Genomic DNA, 6526 nt, shown 5'->3' with positions numbered 1-6526 from the left:
ATTTGTATACTTAGTCAATATTCAATACAATTGAGTACTTATTCTCTCTTTTTGCCTGTGCCTTTTTCTTTATCATCCTTTGTCAATATTTTTTATATTCTTGATCTTTTACTTTTGTGTTATTCATTGCGCTGCCATGATGTATAATATGTTTACACTTAGAAACATTTCCCGCACTTTGTAAATTCTAACTAACACTTAGTTAATTCGTAGCTTAGCAGTAATTTACCTTTTACCTTTCAAAGTTCTGTTCAAACCTTCTTTTTGAAATTTTGTCTAAGTGTTTGTCTATTCTGTCCAAACAACGTAATGAAGACCTTGCACATCTCTAAATTTGGGGGTGGGGAAGGTCTGAGCAGATAAGATCAAGAATATGCGGTCATTAAGAAAATGCGTTCATTTTCTATAAAAAAAAAATTTTAAAAATTCTCAATAAATTTTCATACAAAACTTTAATGTCAGCGCAAGGGAAAACCTCAAAAAATCCCCCACCTGATAAGAGTTAGTTGTGAAACGAACCTGCTCGTAGTTGGATATTCGCATGACACCCGTGGGACAAATCAGAACACGTGATAAACCTTTAAATGTATGAATCTGTTCAATCAAAGCGTTAAACATAAAAGTGTAACGCTAAAACCTTTCTCAAATATTCTACAAGTACGTCATTAAAATCTAGCAAGGCATATCAAGTATATAAAACATTTTAACTAACATGACAAATCAACGTTGTGTAGAGCACGCCCAGTACAACCAACGTTTACTAGCTCTACGATGTAATGGGGCCTGCCCAGCATTCCCATCGTCTTTGTCGTAGTGGGGCCCGCCTAGCACTCATGACAGCATCGCTGTCACGGAGTACAATCAACGTCAATAATGGAATATAACCTATGTGCACACAGTACCATATAGCCTCGAGCTCAATATTTCAGTCATATAGTCAATAAAAGTCTCAGAAAACCACATGAAAATATTAAAACATGTCTGCTTATCTTTATCTTTCGTAAAACTCAAGCTTACTCAGCTTACTCGTGAAAAACTGAAAATCTTTTAACAGTACTCGCTGATACATATTTTACTTTAAATGATATCGTTTCAACTACTTTTTAGGAATTCAATAATCACGTGCTCGTATATAAACCTCATTAGAAAATCTAAGCTCAAAACTTATGCTTGAAACCATTCATAGAAATCATGTATCATTCATAAGTTCATATTCAAGCATGTAAAATATTTAAGCATAAATTACAGTTTAGAAATCATTTTTGAAATTCGTTTTGTCACTCACAGTCTTGGCTAGCTCTCTGGTCTGTAGGCTCGGCCTATTTCCTCTTGGCCTATCAAACAAACAAAAATCGAGCATCAGAACTATAAATCGTCTTGTCTTTCCATGCTCATGAATTCTAAATTCTAGAAATAAAATCATACTTCACACTTTTTTTTTCCAGATTTTCCAGATTCAATACCCTAAATTCCAACACTCATAACATCCTCAATACTTGACCAAAATTAATGTACTATATATCAAACTCTTCATTTTGGAAGTCTCTACAACTTACCTGAAGAAATAAAAACGAGATTCCCAAAGGAGGTTTCCAGAAATCCCCCGAACTCAGTGAATACAGATTCGTGCTTCTCTGCTACCTTCTACATTTCTCCTGAAATTAAACCTACTTCTAGTCATTTTTGGCTCATAAATTCTTCATATAAGTTATAGGAAATTGAATAATCTTTCCAACCACACCAAATTGAGCTTCTAATTCAACCTCTACACCCCAGAATGTTATAAAAACCAGAGAAAACTAGAGATCCTTCTGATTTGCACGAAAATTCTGTGCTCTGTTTTCCTTTTCAAAAACCATTAAATTTAACATCAGATTTAGCTCAAGCTTCCTTAATGAAATTTGTTAGAAAATGGATTAACTTTCAAGGAAGTGAGGCTTCACCTCTTAGTTCTTCTTGTGTAGCTCAAATCGACTTAAAAACTAGAGATAGGCAGGTTGAACCCAGATTCTTCTATGGTTGCACTTGCATGAACTTTTTCCTCCCTTCTTCAACCTCCAACCTACAGCAAGCTTCTTCTTCCTCTTTCTTTACACTCTCTCTCGAAATTCTCTGAAAATCTGATGGGAAATGATGGAGAAATGGGCTGAAATGAGTTAGGTGGTGGTGGGTTCTCACTTTATACCATTAAGCACCGAATGGGTTCCCATTTCCTTTAATTTTCTTTTTTTTTTTTCTTTATTTCCTTTCTTTTCTTTTCTTTATTAATAAATTCCAAAATTATCAAAGACAACCTCAACCAAAAGCTCTGCTATTTTTCTTCAACAATGGAACAACAATAACTTAAATCCAACATCCTACAATATATGACAAGAGTAAATAATCCAAGGAAAGTCTCGGGTTTACAACTTACCTCCCCCTTATGAAATTTCGTCCTCGAAATTTAGAAGTCCTTAGGTGAAGAGTGTTGGGTAACTCTTCCTCATTTGGTCTTCTGACTCTCAGGTTGACTCCTCCACTCCGTGATGTCTTCAAAGGACCTTCACGAGTGGGATCATTTTGTTCCTCAAAACTTGCTCCTTTATGTCAAGGATCTGAACCGCTTCCTCTTTATAACTCAAGTCTTCTTTCAGCTCAACCGGTTGTGCTTGCAACACATGTGAAGATGCCGTCTAGCATGCCTTGACTAAATATAATTATTTCCTTAACCCAATGAATTCATATTCTCAATTATTGCTAATTATCCAAGGGATTAAGAAAACATCGTGGAGAAAGTGAAATATGGATGAACGGAAATAGGCAAAGAGATGGAGATGAAAATGATCATAACATTTAATTATAGAACTAAGCATCTGATACATGGTGTGAATGATAGACTAAGAAGATGAGTACAAGTGATGAAAAGAGATAGAAACAAATACAGAAGAGTGTCAATGTCATAGATCTAGACGGTGGAATTGCTTGCCGGCGTGTGGAGTGGATGAAAAGAAGAGCTTCCATCTCAGGCTTGCTCGTCCGGTATAAGTGACCTTTGTACAGAGCTTCAATGGCAGGGTTCGAAAGGATTCTTGCCCTGAGACTCATCTCTCGCATTTGTCTCTTAATTCTTCCTAGATCTACTCTTATTAGTCGCTCAACCAGTCTCTCTCTCAGATCAGTATATACACTTTTCTCTGTATTCAAGCATAATTTCTCAATGGAATGGGCGGAGATATTTATAGGCTAAGCTTTGAATCTGTGCACTGTGGTCCCCACTATATTGTTAATGAAGTTTCAAAAATGGTGGAGTGAATATTCCTTCTGTTACGTAATCAATCCCTTCATAAGTGCACAATGGTCAGCTGTACACGCGTCAAAATCCTCCGCTTTTGCGTTTCTGTTCACATCTTCGATCGTTTACCCGTATGCAGTGTTGTTTTTTATTACCACATGCGATTGAAATTGCATTAATCACTTAGCTCTTGATCGATTGTCGCATGCGACGTTATTACATTGATGAAATATGTTAAATTATTATTATTATTATTATTATTATTATTAAACAATATTGGATTGCATTGATGAAATATGTTAAATTGCGTCCATTAAGCATAAATTCTATAATATTGCGGTCGCATGCATCCAGTGCATTAGAGCAGTTGATCTTTACATTTTTGTGCAGAATATGCGTTAACGCAATGCAGAGATTGCGATCATAGGAATACATTAGTCGAGCGCAACTTCACCGAAAAACTTTGCATTGATCGTGCTCGCAAACATTTGCCTAAGAAGAATCACCACAACTTGGTCAGCACAACATGGTTGGCGCATCCGAGTGAAAGGATAATTAAGAGCGATGGGATAGAAAGCTGACGGCAGTCGGATCCAAATTAAGTTGACAGTCGATAACGGTCACGAAGTACATTCAGCTTTATCGGTGACAATTATCCGGCGCATCAGTTAAGAATTAAAGTTGTCCCATTGTAACTGAAATTTATAATTCTTTATTATACATGCACTATTATGATAGATAATGTTCTACAAGCTCATGTCCCCAGCAATGGTGCCATAAACTTGATGACTGAAATTTAGTCTTTATCTAACTCCAACGCATGGCTTATGAATGAAATGAATGATGTGCTATATGCGCTCAAGTATTTTGCGATAAAGACATTTTATGCGATACTACATTCTAAGTGTATGCGTTGATAGTGATATGTTCGTAATATGCGATGAAGTAGTGCATGTCACAAGTTTCCTTACGCTGAAACCAAGTATAATTCCAATGCAAGTTTCTCAGAGTGATCCGAGGTCGAACACGGGGATTGTTTTCGTTAAATGCGATACTTATGTGATACATGCGACCGGTTGTAATAATGAATAAAGAATTTTGGTTTGTATAGAAATATAAATTGTGCTAAAAGTAAAAATGCGTTGATAAAGTAAAATGCGTTGAAAAGTAAAGATGCGTTGATAAAGTAAATTCCTAAACTACTATGAGACATGATATGTGATATGTGATACATGGGTCGAGGACTGGCTATGAAGTTGTACAAAAGTATCGATGAATGCGATGACAAGTCTTATGAATGAAGCAAAAAGAGAAAGAGTAAAGAGTAAAAACATCGCAAGTTCGTCAATCGTGTTAAGGACGCATCTAAGGTTCCGCTTTCCCTTGGCATACACCTCTCAGTGATCGGCCGCGTTCCCATACGTCTATGGTGAAACAAAGATGAACGTGATGAACGCAAGGTTGTTTCCATCTCTGGAAATACTTCTAGCTTTAGTTAACGTATTCTTCCAACCTTCTCTCAATAGGTGGAATAACATCTTCACTTCTGCTCTCAAAAGTGAAGATGCCGTCGAGCATGCTTTAGCTAAACTTTATTGATTCCTTGACACAGATTAACTCACTCGCTTAATTCTCGCTATTTACCCCAGGGAAAGCACCGGAAGCTCCAAGACAGAAAGAGGGCCGAAGCCTGTAGAAGCGGGAACATTTGTAGATCAGAATAGAGATTCAGTGTAAAAAGCCTCGGTTAGCAAGGAATTGCTACCAGGCTCTCTACCTTTACTCTCTATTGTCATTTTGTACTCAACTCATTTATAAGAATGGAATTTCTTTCTCTATATTTGTTCACTTTCTGTCATTTATGCATGAGTAGCTAAATTAGTTGAATGGGTTGAGAAGTAATTAGCTAGCATAACGAGGGAATCTTCATTCTTTGCGATTATCTTATTTATGTACGCTTCATTCGTCTATTAGAGATACTCGGGAGGATAGTCTAAAGATAGGATCTAGACTTAGGAAGGTCAGGTCAGTATCTAGGTTTGGAATAACTAGATTAGAACACATAAACGGGAGATAGGCGCTTAGGAATGAGCACTATTTGTTATTAACGCATCGCATGTATCTTAGCAATAAGATATGATTGTATGCGGTCACCTTGCTTTCATGCATTTTGCATCAACGCATAGGACAAGAGTAGAGACTTAGAGATAAGCTCTATGGACATTTTGCATTCAACTCGTGCGTCTTAGACTTAGGAGCATCGCATTTACATTGGGAAATGACTTGTTGTGCATGGTTGTAACATGATCGCAAAGTTTGACGCATTCCCGAGTAACACTAGCTAAAGATCTTCTCAACCTATTCATCGCATACTCATTGCATCTATCAATGCAACTATCTTTCTCAAATCCGCTGCCTTTATTTACTTCTTTTTCATCAACACAACAATATACCCACACTTTATTTACTTACTTGGTTACCACAAAGTTTTCATAAATATTACCAACGCAACTATTTCCACAAGTCCCTATGTTCGACCCTGAACTTACTAGAAAACTCAAAGGAATTTACACTTGAATTCCGCTGGGGAAACTTGAGTGCACAATGCAATCCATCAATCCATATCATCCATATTTCCATTCATAAAATAACGCCTCAGTGGGAAATTAGAAGTCAACTTTACTCGACAACTAAAATCCCGTGGACGCCGATGCATGTTCCTAAGTCATGCGTCGATGGTCATGCGTTGGAATGATAATGCGTTAATGAATGTATGCGATGACCATGTGTTTTGCCACAAGTTTTCTTGCGCTCATGCCAAGTATAACGCGAATACAAGTTTCTCGGGTAATTCGAGGTCGAACACAGGGACTTGTAGCTATATGTATGCGGTGATGTGCATACGGCGGTTTAAATAAAAGAATTGAAGGGAGGTTGCTAAGTTAATCCTACTCCTGCTTCTATCTAATAGACAACACAATGAGAATATGCATGAAAGGTAGAGATATGACAAACCTTGACATGAAATAAATGTATGGGAAAATAGATAAAATGCGGAGATGATTTCATTGCAACCCTTAAGAGTGACCGCAAGGGTAACCTTAGTCAACACAAGCCATGCGATCATGCAACACACATACAATAGTAAACCACCTCTCGGTGGGAATGCTATGACTTCTAATGCTAGAACGCATGCGATATGTGTGATAAGTCCATAGGACCTACATATAAACCTCTATTCTCATCTATGCGATG

General features: G+C 37.1%; 1 long non-coding RNA gene across 1 annotated transcript; it reads right to left on the bottom strand.

Moving 5' to 3' along the window:
- Positions 1-558: 558 nt before the first annotated feature.
- LOC150032194 (uncharacterized) lies at positions 559-2153 on the bottom strand. The gene is made up of 4 exons (XR_016525412.1): positions 1944-2153; positions 1557-1655; positions 1286-1334; positions 559-845 (listed from the first exon to the last, which is right to left on the bottom strand). It is a non-coding gene; the product is annotated as an uncharacterized LOC150032194 (long non-coding RNA).
- Between the last annotated feature and the right edge of the window lie 4373 nt (positions 2154-6526).

The sequence above is a fragment of the Benincasa hispida genome, chromosome 12, assembly GCF_027475165.1.
Source record: "Benincasa hispida cultivar pf3 chromosome 12, pf3_genome.v1.1, whole genome shotgun sequence".
In the NCBI taxonomy this organism is placed as follows: domain Eukaryota; kingdom Viridiplantae; phylum Streptophyta; class Magnoliopsida; order Cucurbitales; family Cucurbitaceae; genus Benincasa; species Benincasa hispida.
This window is presented reverse-complemented; position numbering and strand designations above follow the sequence as displayed.